Below are 16,127 nucleotides of genomic sequence, written 5' to 3' on the forward strand. Positions count from 1 at the left end.
GTGATTTTTACTGTAATGAAAATATTGTCTCTTAATGAATCTTAATGAAACAGTACTTTACACATGGTGTGAAAAGTTGCCAAGAGGTGTAAAGCAATTATTATGACAAAAAGCATGAGTTTTGAAGAGCCATTTCTCTTGTCAAGAGTGTGTGTGAAAATGCAGAATGAAGAAGTCCTTAGGGAAAAAATTAATTTTAATAAGCTTCTGTGCATGCTCAAAGACTGTATAAATCTAGGCTCCGAGTATAATGTGTAATACAGTAATCATCTAGAAAGCTAACTTGAAATAAGAATCCTAAACAACTGTCTTGCCAGTCCGTGAACAAAGCTAAGTTTCTGTTGCCGAATGATGAGAACTTCATGCTGGAGATGACTCAGGTGAAGGTCCCTGCCACGCTCCCCTCTCAGAGGCGCCTGCTTCCTCCCTGGGCTACCCAGCCGCTCACAGCAATTGCTTTGCTGCTTTGCCTTGCTTTGCTCTCATTATTGCTGCCGTATTTCCTGGCGTGCTGTACATTGTCTGTGCAGTTTTTGTCATGGTTTACCTCCAGGAAATGAAGGTTCAAATAAATGTGGATCCTTGCTAAAATTAATACATGCAATTAGGTAAAAAATAAAAAGAAAAGAAAAAGCATTTCTATAATCACGGACACTCTTTGTCCTTAGCAGGCTGTAGGTTCTTCTTTTCAGGCCTGTCACTGTGCGACACCAGCAAAATTTTATTAGAAGGGACACAATTATTGAGTATGAAGTTACTAGGAGTTAACTGATACAACTGTCATGTACCTGGCAGGCTAATCCCCATTTGCTGATGCCCGAAGTGCCCATGTACAGATTGCTACTGTGAAGAAGCTGCCATGCATGAAGTTCAGTCCCATCAACTGACTAATTCAAACCTTATGCACAGTTTGGGTCATTCGTAGAAAAGTAATGGGGGATTTCTGACTAGAGAGTTTACCAACATAATAGGAATATTCTCTCTGTAAATGTATATTCCTCTACACACCATTGGACAGTGGCAGAGAACTGTTTCTTATGGCGAACTTCGATCCATCTGAGGTTTTGGGTAAGTTCTTATGTAGTGGGAGCAGTTCAAAGGCTCTTCTCTAACAACAACAAAGCAGTCAGTTCCTTCCTTTTCTACAGGTTCGCAGGAGCAAGAGAGTGTCTGCAGTGTAACGTAGAGAGGGCACATTGGAAATACCTAAGAAACTTTCCAAATTGGTCATCAGCATGGATTATTCAATAAGAGGAAGATAAAAAGTTAGAGAATACAAAGAGGTCAAAAGCAAAACACAAATTAAACAGTGGCCAAAAAAAGAACCATTATAAAAAAAAAAAAAGACAGCAATGGAAGTGGTCTGTTTCAGCGTAAATCCAGCTGTCCACTGGGAAGAGGTCATTACATTTTTTGAAACTTAAGTTATCCAGTTCCCATCATCAACATATCGAGCACTCCTGTGCCTCGGACTTCTTCCCATATCTGCAAAAACCCTACTTGCAAAACTTCAATCAGTCTCCTCCTGGACTGTCAATAAGAAATATTCCCTGATGTCTGCTCATCTCCTATATATTTGTCCCCTTCACGATTGTTAAGAAAAGCGGGACTGATAAAGTCAGAATTAAACTGTAATATACTCCAGCACAATGAAGAAAGGCTGTACTATTAAGTCTAATCCAGGTAATCAGTAGTAGAAGATTCCTGTCTTAAGCACTCACCATTTTTCTTGGTGTTTGACCATCCAGGTATTAAGGCAGAGGGAATGGTATTGGAGAACGTATTTTCAATAATGTTCCTTCATCTTTCTTTCAATTTACATAGCCCTGGAAAAGTTCTCTGTCTGGAGTCCAGAGGTCCTTGAAGCCAGCTGGTCAAGTACATCCAGTTCATCACCAGCACTGCCAGCCTCTAGTTGTAGTGCTTGAATGCCACTTACATAATTTTTGTGTTTTCTGGTCACTGTCTTGCTGCCAAGCTTCATATGGCCAATCATTTTTCTCTGTATTTAATTTTCACTATCTAGCTGCACTTTTACACTTCCCATTAATTCATTTTCTTTAGCTTTTCTCTCACTCTTATCCACTCATCTTGTATGTGTGACTAATTTTAATTACTGTGGCATTCCCAGCTGGGAAGCTAACAGGAGGCTTGATATTGCTTTGGATTGGTGCCCAAAAGGGCTGCGCTCTCATTGGCCACTTGTGTGTTTTCAAATAAGACAACAGAACATCAGCAATAATGTGAAGCAAACCCATCTGAGGAATGCAATAAAACAGAGGGGAAGAGTGCCCCACGCTTTTCTCACGCAGAGCGCGAGCAGCATGCCAAAGCTTCATCTACACTGTGTGTGACGACGGTAGCTCAGATGAAGCGGGCCAAATTCAGTGCGGTCCATGACCTGGATCTGCTCAGCCATACCTTCGCATGTCCATGGTGTTACACAGTCCAATTTTCTATTACTCAGCTCTTCACTGCCCTGTACCATGGGATGTTGGATCCTTACAGGAAGGCACTTCTCTGGCTGTCATCTATGTCTCCAACCAGCTGTATGACTGCTCTTGCAAAGGAGATGAACTAGTTCACACAGCAGTGATGGCTTGTTGGCATGCGATTGACTTGGATGGCCATGTTGTCTAGACTGCCAGCCAGGGAAACAGGAAATAAATTAGGAGTTCACCTCAAAGGAAAAAGACCTCTGAGTAGCATCTGAACCTAAAAATGTAATTTTTATTTATCTTAGCATATTTCTCAGGCATTCCAATAGATACTTCACATAAAGAGCAGGAAATGGCTTTGAAGCACAATGTCCTCAGAGAAAACTGGGAAAGAAATTTGAACCTCATCTACATACAAGAAGCACTTGAAATCATGAGAACTAAAACACGCACATTGAGAAAACTGGAATGTACAAGAGCGATTTTACTGCAGTAAAATGGAGAGAACTTCTGGGCATGTAAGTCTTAAAGGTTTGGAATAGGTGGGAAACTGGCAGATGAGGTAGCATGTCATCAGTGTGTCATCAGTGTGTCATCAGCAGCAATATGCTAACCTGTCTTTGCCACTGCTAGTCTGTTATAAAAAGAAATAACTCATGGCCTTTGTGAGCCTGAATTAAATGTGATATATTTTTGAATCAAAAAGAACTATTTGAAACAGTTCTCTGCCAGTTAACCTACTGGCAGCAGCACTGGCTGATTACTTCTGTGACTGTCTCAGCTTTTCATGCAAGAGTGACAATTTTCCTACAAAAGGTTTCGATGTGTTTGTTCTCTGGTCAAGTTACTCACCAGTGTAACTACATACATTCACCTCTTTAATGCAAAGCTTTTAATGGCCAGATCAGAAAAAGAATTGTGGGTAGGGTTAAAAACCTAAAGCCAAAATGAAGCTCTAGGTCTCCTTTCTCTTTATTGTCTAGCCTGCTCAATAACCTGGGAGGTATTAAAATCATAAGCATCAGCATTTCCTCCAGCAGAACTTCCTGTATGTTTGCTGTTCTGCCTCTGACCACGGCCAGCTGCAGCTCGGTGCAGCACAGCCTGACATCTCTTTCATGCCTGGCCCATGAATGATTCTCCATTCACCTTGTCTTCAGAGCATGATTTATTAGACACTGTTAGATCAAATCTAATGAATCTGACTCTGAAAAAAATCCTGCTTGAAGTGGTCCTCCCCAAAGCTCAGTGGTTTCTGTAGTCATTTGCCGTGTGTGAAACGTGCACTCAGTTTTGTCTAAGGGGATATGAACCTACATTTCCCAAGACACTTTCATAACCGCTGGATTGTCAGATATCTTTAGGTGAAATACGCATCAGAACAGTCTTCTCCATCCTTAATGTCAGCTTCTAATGTCCTTGGGCACTTAGTGTCCTAACCACTAAGTCACACATACATGAAGTCACACTTTCTCTGGCTCCAAGAATACATAACTAGTCTATGCAGACAGAATCAAAACGTTCAGCTGCCCTCTGTCATAGCTTGATTAATATGTGTTGCTTTAGGACATGATGTAAATTTAAATTATGAATGCCTGGGTTAAAAAAAAAATAGAAGGCTTGTGTCACTATTGTTTCCTATGGCGTTTTGGAAGAGGGACTTACCTCAATTTCTAAGGACTTATATATCTAGAAAAAGGTTCAGAAAAGTGCATTTTGAAGGGAGATGGCATCTTCCATCAGTAGTGTTCAGTACATGATGAATGCACAGTCTGAAACACTGTCCCCATCCTTCAGCACTTTCCTGGGGGTATCTTAGAGCTTTTGCAAGTGGCCCATGATATCCTCCAAAACAAACCCATGTCCAAGGAGAGTGCTAGATCGCATGGACAAAAATTGTCCATGCAAGTTCATACACCAGTGCATCCACTGCTCTCATAAGTGTTCTAGCTGCATTAAAAATCACTCATGAGAAGACTGGATGGAGTGTGATAACATAATTGAAACAGAGAGCATTTAATTAAGGTATCAAAAGCAGTGCTCTGAAGTATATATAAATTCCCTTTATAAATAGCTGACAACGCTTCATTCTTAGCAAAAAAATGACAAATTTCAGCAGAAAATTAATTGTATGGTCCAGAGGGGATAAATCAAAGATCTTCATTTAGGGTGCACCTTAAAATGACCACTGTGTGGGGAAGATTTACATACAAAGGAACTGGTAAAATTTGACAGGGAAAAAAAATCACAGTGTAATTTATTGGCACGCGGTCCTCTACTGTTATGAAACAAGATGTTCAAGAAATTGAGTCAAGTTGTCATGGAACGAACTTGAGTTTAGATGTGCCAGATTGTACAACCGCAGAACTCCCTCCTCCCTTGGCAGCCTGGTCCTCAGAATAGAACTGGTCTTATTTATAGAGTAAATCCTCAAGTTTGATCATTTGTGTTGGAAATGTTAAAATGGAAACGGAAAGTGATAAGTACTGATTTAAAACAATTAATAATTAATTTAAAAAATTGTTTCAGGGGAAACTAGGCACGACTTCTTTGGTTGGTTCAGAAGGTATAAAGTGTAGTTAGTTCTTGAGAAGAAACAGTGATCTCAGAGTAAATGAGGGCTGTCTTCAACACTTGCATTTAATACTGAAACTGTTAAAGGGTATGGTTCATGCATTATTCTAGAGAACTGCTGAACACAATAAAAACTAATTTTGTCCCTGCAGGGAGGGTAAGAAAAAGTTTGGGCATTGCTATCTGTTCTAATCAATGTTTTTTATAGGTAGCCTAATTTCTTTGTGACTGGAAAGGGGAAACAGGGCTCCAGGTGAAGAGTAAGCATTGCAAGCAACCTAACCAACAAATACTTTGAGAACACAGCAAAAACCTGAAGAGGCTTTATCACATTAATACCAATTGAATAAATACAATTGTTTTTGATTGCTATCAATCAAGTATTTCTGACAGTTGATGATCACGGAGCAATTATTATTGAAATAGAGATGAGGGAGTGAATTTGAAAGTCTGTTTTTTTCTATTTTCATACTGAATACCCAGGCACTGAAGTTTGTGGGAGCTCATAGTTACAGTGATATTTTTGCTTTATTTCTCATCCTGCTCATTTTAGAGTCAAAACACTATATTTCATGCCTATTGGTTAAGCATTTTTAAGAGCACCCTGATCCATGAGATTTAAATGGATCTTTTTGTTGCTCACATTCTCATATTTTCTTGCTTTTTACATTAGTGTCTTAGGCTTTCAGCCCAGGAAGCTGAAGTTGCCCGCATGGGACGATCCCATCTAAAATTTCTCAGTCAGGTGGCTAAGGGCATCTGTTGGTTTTGGTCTGGATGTGCTATTCCCCCTGAAAATCCAAAATAGTTGCACACATCAACCTTGAGTGCTCTTTTGCACCAGAGAATTAAATGGTTCCATTCCAATCTTACTGGATTTTCAAAATATGTAAGTCCTTATTGGAAAGTCTGTTAGAACAGAAGGAAAACAGAAAGTGTTGAAGTAATGCTATAAAATGCAACAGGGTGTTTCAAAAAGCCCACAAAAAGATGATACTGTTCTACGATAGTTATACATTAATTTCTGAAGTGGTTGTTTCCTTTTAGTCAAGTTAAATTCTGTGAGTCACATTAAATTCTGTGTATTTTGTATACTCATATCTCCTTATGTTTGTGGGCCTCACTTTTTCCATTGCAAATACCTATTTTACATAGCCTGAACTCTTTCAGATGCAGAAGTGTCACTCCTATTGTGTATTGGTATAACCGAAAGAACATTAGGATTTGTTGTGTAAATGTGAGAACATGCCATCTGTTTGGCAATAGGAAGCTGAAAACTGAGGGAAAACATTAGAGGTGTTAGAATACCTACCAGCTGGAAACTGAGAGAAAACATAAGAAAAAATAAAATATCTGCCAGTTGGAAAACAGAAAGATACAGCTGGTTGCAAAATGCCTGCTTTAAGGGTGCAAATTCAGATGGCAAGCTGCAGAAAGACATGCTGGGAAAAAGTTCTTAAAGACAGCCTTGAACTAGAAAATTAGTAGATGTGAAGAAATTGCTGTGGAAGGTGATCTTGAAAACGTGTTTTTTATTGTGGTGTAGATACCAGTGTTCTGACACATTATGTGTCTGTGATGTTTATATTCCCAGACAAAAGGCAGTAGAAAATGATATTAAGGGAAGGAACAAAATAACGTCAGTAGGAAGAATTACAGGGGCATTGTCAACTCCACAGTGATCTCTGTGTGGTTTGGTAATTAATAACTTCAGAAGCAGAGATAAACACTCTACTGTTCCTGTTTATTTGATGGTCTTGATTAATTAAAGTACAAGTTTCCTTTAAAAACTCGAGTCTGCCTTTAATTATATTACTAAGTGTGACACTTTGTTCTTCAGTAGCATTACACAGTGCATGCAGCCAGTTTTGCTGATTGAAGAGGTTTAAAAAATAAGGCAGGCTGTGTGGACATTTAGTAGCTGACTACAGCAAAATTGGTTAATGACTAGTATCATCTAAATGAGGCAGCAAGCTGAAAGACTCATAATCTCTCCCCATGCACAAATTTTAATTAAATAATTATAAAGTCCTTGTTGTAATTATTTATCAGTAACTATGCTCCTGAGTATTGTCTCTTTTGCTTTCATCTGTTCTGTCAGCTCAGCTGTACAATGAAAAAATCACTTTCAAAGATCTGGTATGATTAATTCTTATTACCGAGGGCCCTATTCTGCTGCCATTATTCAACCTGATTAGTATTTTACTGCACAATTAGTCACATTGAATTCAGCGGTTTTACGTGTGCATTAAGGTGCTGCTCAAAGGGGTGGTAGAATTGGACCACAACTAACAACAGATTTGGGACTGATGGTCTAAAAGGATGGCTAAGATACCAATTCATATTTTCATCTTCTTGGTGAGAAGCCAATCAAGAAAAGAGCTAGCCCCATGAAGGCTTTGGGTGTCTCTGAGGCTAGTTCAAACGCTTGGTGTCCATCCTTGCACCTGGGGACATGGAAAGACAGCTCAGCCGCCACAGTCTTTTAACTCCCTGCTGAAGTGTGGGTCCCATACGCTTTCCTTCTAGCAGCTGAGCCAGACTCACTCTTCTGTTTAAAATTATCAGTCTTTGCTTTAATCAACAGCCTGGTTGATGGAGCACAGGTTGAGGCTGTGGGAGACCCAAATTCAATACTCTCATCACCCTTAGGGGGAGCGTAAAGCGTTTTCCCACGTTACAGAAGACTGTTCTGAATTATGAGAATAGTTCTCGAAGTGGGCTACTGTGCTATCTACCACCAGTGGAAACTGTCTGCAGTCACACAGGTATGAGCTCAGGTCAGGTCCCTTTGCAAGTCTCTAGCTTCAGTCTAGCCTCTAGTTTCTTGGCATCTCAGCAGCTATCAATAGGATTGCAGTTTTAAATAAAACTTAAATGATTTCATTAAGCTGTTTCCTTTAAACAGGTAAACTGCCTTCACACGTAAGAGTGCATGAATACTCGAATCCCAAACACAGAAATGTCTCCTGTTGTGACACAATAGAGACCAAATAACCTGAATAAGATTAAAATGAAAAGAACTGATCTTGAGTATCTCAAAAATTTATTCTTAAAACTGCCAACAACCTTGAAACACAGTTAAAACATCAGCATAAGTAAGTTAAGTGTATTGTATAAGGAAAAAACCCCACATCAAGAGCTGCAGGGCAAAATGTGGTATAATGCATCATAACCAACAGTGTTCCTGCCAGCTCTCACTCAGATGGTTTGGCTATCGTCAATACAGCCCTGCTAAATGCAGCTAGACGGCACCAGTAACTGCATTGCCTCAGCCAAGTCGGTTTGCTTATGCTTGCATGGCATTTAGTTACTCGCCTGCAAATCCAAAAATGAGCAATGAAAGAGGCAGAGTCAATGAAAACCTAGGGACTACTTGAGCCAGCAATGAGTTTTTTCAGCAAAAGACACTGCTTTGTTAATGCACGTGTCATACTTGTAGAAATGTACTCTTAGGTTGAGGATGACATTTCTAGGCTGGGGAGGGGAAAGAGCAGGAGGACTGCCTCTTGGTGTCCATACCCAGCTGAGCTGGGACACAGACTTGATACAGAAGCACCCGCTCCCAGGCAAAACCCCAATCAGCATGTAGAGTCATGCTTTTCCTTATCTGCCAAAAAATATTTAGATGGCTGTATAAAGCAGTAGAACACCTAAAAGCCAGACAAAGAGAGCAATAGGTATTACAAACAACAGTTTACTAAACATTAAGGAATAGTGCTACAGTGTGATTAATATGAGGTCAAAGACAGATATACAGAGAATAACTCAATAATATAAAAGACTAACAGCTGGGACAGACCAAAGTCAGAATATAATGCAGTTTTCTCTGCAGTAGATGTGCTGCATTTTCTTCAAGACTGAGTTTTCTTCTTAAAGGAAATCTCTAAATACGAAAATTCAGTTTAGTGTTTGGATATTTAATTCTTTAGGATAAATCAGAAATATGCACATCTGGATTCCTGGGAAAAGTAAATTTGGATATTAAAAATACATGGAGGAAGAATGTATGAAAAATTTAAAGAAAAAAATTAGAATATAGTTATATGCAACTATTTTTAAATAACAAAAGCTCTTGCAGAATATGTAGGGATGAAATTTTCTTGAATGGGTAGCGTAGGTGTTAGTATCCCCATTTCTTGTTCTATTATGTGTGTGTTGTGTCTGTGTTTAGAGACATGACAAGCAGTTACTTCTGGTAATATGAGTAAAGATGAATGTCTCAGCATTCTACTTTCTAAAATGGAAAGTATTGGAGTATTTGAAACTATATAATTATATCGCTCAGTTAAGAGGTATTATAAACTATTATGAAACCTTATTCAATGGTGTGCAATTGTCACAAAGTAAGAATGACTTGGGAAAGCGGATTTCTCAGAAATGCTGGGTAAGACACGATTTCATGCAGAAAATAAAAAAAAAAAATCTTTATTCAGGGTACCCTGCGATAGTTGGGTGTAGATGAAAGATGTTTTTCGCTCCCCTTATGCAACACCTATTAACAATGAAGAATTTCTCTCTAAAAGCCTGTCAGACATGAAGACGTGACTGGGTCTGTACAGGTACGACTCAGACCATCTCTTTCAGTAAAGGATTTTAAAGTTACCAGGGAATATACAATGACCAAATGCCATAAAAGGTTTTATCTTCAATCGTAATACACAAACTCAAGAGAAAGGGGTTGATTCCTAAGCTGTAAACAAAATTTAATCAAGAAAGGGAAGACAGGAAGGTTAACCAAATGGAGGCATGCCTTGTGCCTAGACAAAGCCAGCTTTTACAGAATACCCTGCAGGTGGTACCTGGCTTCAGCTGGGATGCAGCACATGTTTCCTAACGTTGATGCACCTTTCTGGAGATGGTGTGGACAGAAAGGATCCCTTTCTTCCAAGTGATGTTTGTGTTTGCAGTTCCCAAAATTCTTGCTAGTAGTGACCTGAATAGTAGACATCATAGTGGGCAACGTCACTTCGTATCTGTTGGGTTGCCTGCTTAACACTCCTCTTAAGAAAGTTATGCAAAAGGAAAAACAGATATCGATCTTGTTATAAGCAGTTAGATGTCTCATGAGGAAAAAATAATTTTCATATAGATTGAATTATAATTTTCAATGAAAAGTTTTTTAAAAAGGCTAATAGTCAAAACACATTAAAACCAACAGTAAGAAATTCTATAATTGTATCAGGAAGTGATACACTAAATAAGTGTCTAGGTCAACTGGACCACTGAAGTTGTAATTAAAAAGGATGAAGAGATTGTGGAGAAATTACATGAATTCTTTGTAATCAGTCTTCACTAATGAGGATGAGGCAGACATTTCTAACTCAAGGTTAATTTTTACAGATGAGGCATTGTCAGAGAGAGTGGCCTCTGAAGATGAGGCATTAGAGCAACTAGATAAAGTTAATGGTAGAAAATCCCTGGGGCTGGATAGTATTCATTTGAGAGTTTTAAAAGGGAAAAACAAAAAGTAGCTGAACTACTAACTAAATTATGTAATATACCTCTAATAGCAGGAGCCATTCCTGAGGATTGATTTTTATCTAAAGAAAGAAAGAACAAAGAATGACCTTGGGAATTATAGAAAAGGGAACAGTGCTTTAGTACCACTGAAATTGTCCAAAACCATTTCCATAACCAGCCATTAAAGGAACTTTTTGAAACTACCTAGGTATTATTGCTATAAATATATGATACATTTTTAAATTGATCTTCACAGCTTCTCTGGGTGTAATTTTTATTTTTCCAACCTTACAGAAATCAGTAAGGAAGCCACAGAGGTTTAGCTAGGAATACAAGTGGGTATAATTTACCTTGACTTGCAAAAAGCTCCTGACAATGTCCCTTGCTAAAGACTGTTGCTAAAACTGCTAACAACAGCAGTCTGAGAACAAAAAATTCTGTCGTGTATCAAAAAATGGTTGGTGGATGGTATATGGTTTGTGAGTACTCATCAAACAGCCTGTCTGGGCAACTCACGATTTAACATACTGTAAATTTTTCCCGGCAAATTCTTATTTTGCAGAGACCAGGAGAGCTGTATTACCATCACTTTAAAAAAAAAACCCACCAGCAATACCTGCAGCAATCTTTGGGAGAGCCCAGCACTTCCCAGGTGGACGCTTGAGCTGTGGGGCATGTGTGTAACTGGAGAACATGAGGTGAATGCTCACTCCTCAGCAGAAACATAGGCTACCTTTTGGTGTGTAGAAATAAGTTTGCCCCAAAAAGGAAGGCAAAAATACCAGGATGGAGTTGACAAGGGAAGAGCTATGGATGTCGTCTACGTGGACTTCTGTAAGGCCTTTGACACAGTCCCCCACAACATCCTTCTCTCTAAATTGGAGAGATACGGATTTGATGGGTGGACTGTTCGGTGGATGAGGAATTGGTTGGATGGTTGCTTCCAGAGGGTAGTGGTCAACAGCTCAATGTCCAGATGGAGATCACAGACAAGTGGTGTCCTTCAGGGGTCTGTATTGGGATAAGCACTGTTTCATATCTTCATCAACGACATAGACAGTGGGATCGAGTGCACCCTCAGCAAGTTTGAAGACAACACCAAGCTGAGTGGTGTGGTTAATACGCCTGAGGCATGGGATGCCATCCAGAGGGACCTGAACAAGCTCAAGAAATGGGCCCATGTGAACCTCATGAGGTTCAACAAGGCCAAGTGCAGGGTCCTGCACCTGGGTCAGGGCAACCCCCAGTATCAATACAGGAGGATTAAGAGCAGCCCTGCAGAGAAGGACTTGGGGGTACTGGTGGATGAAAAGCTGGACATGAGCCAGCAACATGAGCTCACAGCCCAGAAAGCCAACTGGATCCTGGGCTGCATCAAAAGAAGCATGGCCAGCAGGTCGAGGGAGGTGATTCTGCCACTCTACCCTGCTCTGGTGAGACCCCACCTGGAGTACTGCATCCAGCTCTAGCATCCTCAGCACAGGAAAGACATGGACTTGTTGGAGCGGGTCCAGAGGAGGGTCACAAAAATGCTCAGAGGGATGGAACACCTCTCCTATAAGGAAAGGCTGAGAGAGTTGGGGTTGTTCAGCCTGGAGAAGAGAAGGCTCCAGGAGACCTTATTGTGGCCTTTCAGTACTTAAAGGGGGCTTATAAGAAAGAGGGGGGCACACTTTTTAGCAGGGCCTGTTGCAATAGGACAAGGGGTAATGGTTTTAAACTAAAAGAGGGCAGATTTAGACTAGATATAAGGAAGAAAATTTTTACAGTGAGGGTGGTGAAACACTGGAACAGGTTGCCCAGTTGCTCATCCCTGGAAACATTCAAGGTCAGGCTGGATGGGGCTCTGAGCAACCTGATCTAGTTGAAGTCCCTGCTTATTGCAGGGGTGTTGGACTAGATGACCTTTAAAGGTCCCTTCCAACCCAAACTATTCTATGATTCTATGATTCTATGAAAAAGAAGGTAAAAATACCAGGGAATGTCTTCAAGCCAAACATCCAGGATGTTCTTATGTTTTACCTCATTATGGCAGTTAGCTAAAGGCTCTTTGACTCTGGCCTTTCTTTCAAGAAAGAAATAACTCTTTTGGGAGGTTATTTACTTTGTTAATGATATTAAATTGTTGGAGAGTGTTGCAGAAAGAAAGGATTGTGAAAATCATGATGACTAATGGAGATAGGCTTATTCTGTGGCACATTAAATCATTAGGGATAATATGCAAAGCTAAACACAATGAATGACTAGATGGAAAATATTTCACAAATATTGTATCTGAAGCACTCTCATAACCTATGATCACATGTGAAAGAAATAGATTGATGCCAAAAAGGGATTTGCAGCTAAATCCAGCACTTTGTGTGAATTTTTTCATTAGCAGAACTATAAATAAGTTTTGGCAGGTGCTAACTTGCTTACTGTAATCACAGTTAAGATCTGGAATAGTGTTTAGCAAAACAGTAACTATAGTTCCCACTGATTATCGACAAGAGTGGGGTTAGAGCAATATAGCTTCTGACATCATAATAACTCGAATGCTGGCTTAAAGTGAACCTTTATAGCTTTTGCTAACCTTTAAAAAGAAGAATTGTGGCTTTGTTACATTTATGGACTGTTCTTTTTGTTGCTGAGCTAGCAAAGTATAGGTAACTATGCTTTAAAGTTTTGTTGTAGTTGTATAGCTAATGAGATGCTGCTACTTTCCAAGGCGGGAGACAGTAGTAAATTAGATTAGTTCTTAACGTAACCACACCATATTAGGGCTTTTGGCAGTTTAGCTGTGTTTGTTAAAGGTATGATTTCTTCATAATTGTAACCAAATAGGCCAGTGAAACTTTCTAGGGCATTGTAGACCAGGCCAGAGTGACTTTTTCATTTACATGTTAATGGAGTCTGCTCCAAGTAAAGTTAATTGAAGAACATGCATAAAGATTTGTTTGCTCTGTGGACAGATGCAATGGAAAAATCTGTTTAAAGCCGTACACTAGGGTATGCATATTGATGTGAATGGGAAAGTAAATTACTATGGGAAAGTCATTTTTATCACATACGCAATATAGTTTGAATTCCATGGAGGGAAAAACATATATGCAGTTTCATACATTCCTTAATTTCAAATAAGAGACAGCAGTGATTAAGAAACTAATATACTCTTTGTTTCCCTATTGTGCTTCCTGCAGTGTTTCTATATTTCTAGTTCTAAATTGCTGATACTCAACTGTCAAGGTGGACAACCTGAGGGGGGGTGTGCAGTATATACTTGAAGCCTCTATGAACATGTCAGCTGGCCTATTTCTTTCATTTTCCCTTGCATTTTCTCCATGTCTTCTTTTGAAGCCGTGTGAAAACAGGATGTTTCCTCTGAGGGACCACAAGCAAGCAAGGCTGGGGACAGATTTGCTGGAGCTTGAGGTGTGAGGGTGTTTTCCTGCCAGCTCCCTGGCCACAGTCCACCAAGAGATATAGATATGCCTTGAGCAGCACACACCTGCAAAGGGAGATGAGGGGCTGCAGGCTGGGGCTGCAGAAATTTGAAGCAGATGGGAAAAGTGTGGATATTCAGCCATTTGTGGGCATGGAGCTAGGAGAAAGGGATGCTCAAATTACTTAATTGAAGAAAAGGGGTCCAAACAAAAAAAAAACTTGTGAAAAGTGTTTAGGCTGCTATATTTTGGGACACTTCCTTTCAGAGAGCCTACTTGTGCCTCTGGACAGCTCAGGACTCAATTCACTTGTCTAAACATAAGATCTAGTGCCATCTCAGAGATCCTTTGACTCCAGCTGCCATTGCAAGAGGGCACAGATGTCTTTCATATATCCTATGTTATATCTGGCACCCCCGTGTAGATATCTGAGATACTCTGGAACCTCTAAAATGGCACTAGACACCTATGTTTAAGAAATAAGCTGAGCTTTCAGGATGGGATTCAGTTTGAGATTAAGACATCTTGTCACGAATAGGTGATTTAGATCGCTTAAAGAACCACTGTCAAAAGTATTAGCAAAAGTGGGTTTAATATATTGTTGTAAAAGTGTGACTGAACAAAGTTCAATGGCAAGGTTCACTCTATTACTGTCCTTTGAACAATGATCATTTGAACAATGATTTGCACAATCATTTGAACAATGCACAATCATTTGAACAATGATTCAAAACTACCGAGATAAAATCAAAGTTACCAAGACACAAATCAAAGTTCCCAGGTTACCAAAATTGAAGTTACCATACTATAAGGTTGTGCGCGATATCAGTCGCTTACCAAAGATCTGCCATTGGTAAATGGTCTCTCTGCCTCGAGGAGCAACCTTGAGAGGTGTCCCAGCTCAAGGGGAGATCACCGCCATGCAGCCACATTGCCTAGCAGGGGGAGCTCAAAGAAGGCTCATTTAGGCTGTCATATTTATCAAATAAAGTGGTTGACTTGTAGTCAAATTACATGTGATGGGAAAGGTATGCATGAGGCTCCTTGTACCCACAACAAACTTTGTTCCTTGATAAATGAGTCTCGGAAGAGCCACCCGCTATTCACATGTTAATCGCATGATCGGTGTTGCAAGCTCATATGCATCGATGCTCACTGTGTCGCTCTTCTTCTTTGTGTGTTTTCAGAGAACAGATTGGAACTAGAGGAGTTCTTGGCCCGGCCACGGGTCAGGCCTTTACCTCCTTTGGAGCCTGTACCAAACTACCGCTAGTTTGGTTAAGGGGTTGACTGCGTCCGTCACACATCTGGATGTAGACATCTACATGTAGCTGTTGACACATGACCTGAGTGCCTAAATCCCAGTAACAGACCATGGGTTTCAAGCCAGTTGCCAAAACACAGTGTGATTTGAGATACCCTTGGGGTTACCTGAGACATCCACATGGGTCTGGCAGACATGAGACAGACCTGAGACCTTTAGGAGTGGAAGCTGGAGGCCAGGCGGGACTCCTTATGCATTGGAAATGCCAACACCAACTTTGTTTAGTCAACTGAATAGTGACTGCTGTTCAGTATTCAGTGAATAGTGAAATAATGCAGTTTTCCTAAAACATCATTTCAGCATTTTCACAGAAAGTAGCAAATGACACTTTATATTGTTTTGATGTTTGATGTTCTCTCAAGTCTTATAAATATAGTGTTGCTACTCACAGTATTGCCAAAGATACGGTCAGAGAGAAACCCAGACATATTTGGCATGGTTACAGAAACTGAGGCAGAAGTGCGATGCCATCGGTGCTTGGGGTGAATTTCAGGCTCACTGATCCCATGAACCCCCAGACAACCAGAAAGTGATCAAAACACGATTACGTTCCTTGTTCTTTAACTATACCATCTGCAAGGGCAACAAGAAGGAGTGCAACCTAGAAGTGCCAAGGCAAACCACACATCATGTTAGAATCACCATGGGCAGAAGAGAGCCAGAGGGAAAAGTTTTGTGTCACTTTCGAGCCACTATAGCAGGCTATGTCCCCTTCCTCCCTGGTCCCAGCCATATGCTTCTGCTACCTCCTGGCACTGTCTCTGGGACTTATCTGATCCCATGGAAACCAGATTTAGGGAGCTAAATCAGCAGAAAACTAACATTTGCAAAGAGATGAATAATGATAACTAAGTAACCAAACGTTTTTCTGACAGTTTAGTGAGCTGAACCAGTTCACTCTGGAGT

The sequence above is a fragment of the Mycteria americana genome, chromosome 1, assembly GCF_035582795.1.
Source record: "Mycteria americana isolate JAX WOST 10 ecotype Jacksonville Zoo and Gardens chromosome 1, USCA_MyAme_1.0, whole genome shotgun sequence".
NCBI classification, from domain to species: Eukaryota; Metazoa; Chordata; class Aves; order Ciconiiformes; family Ciconiidae; genus Mycteria; species Mycteria americana.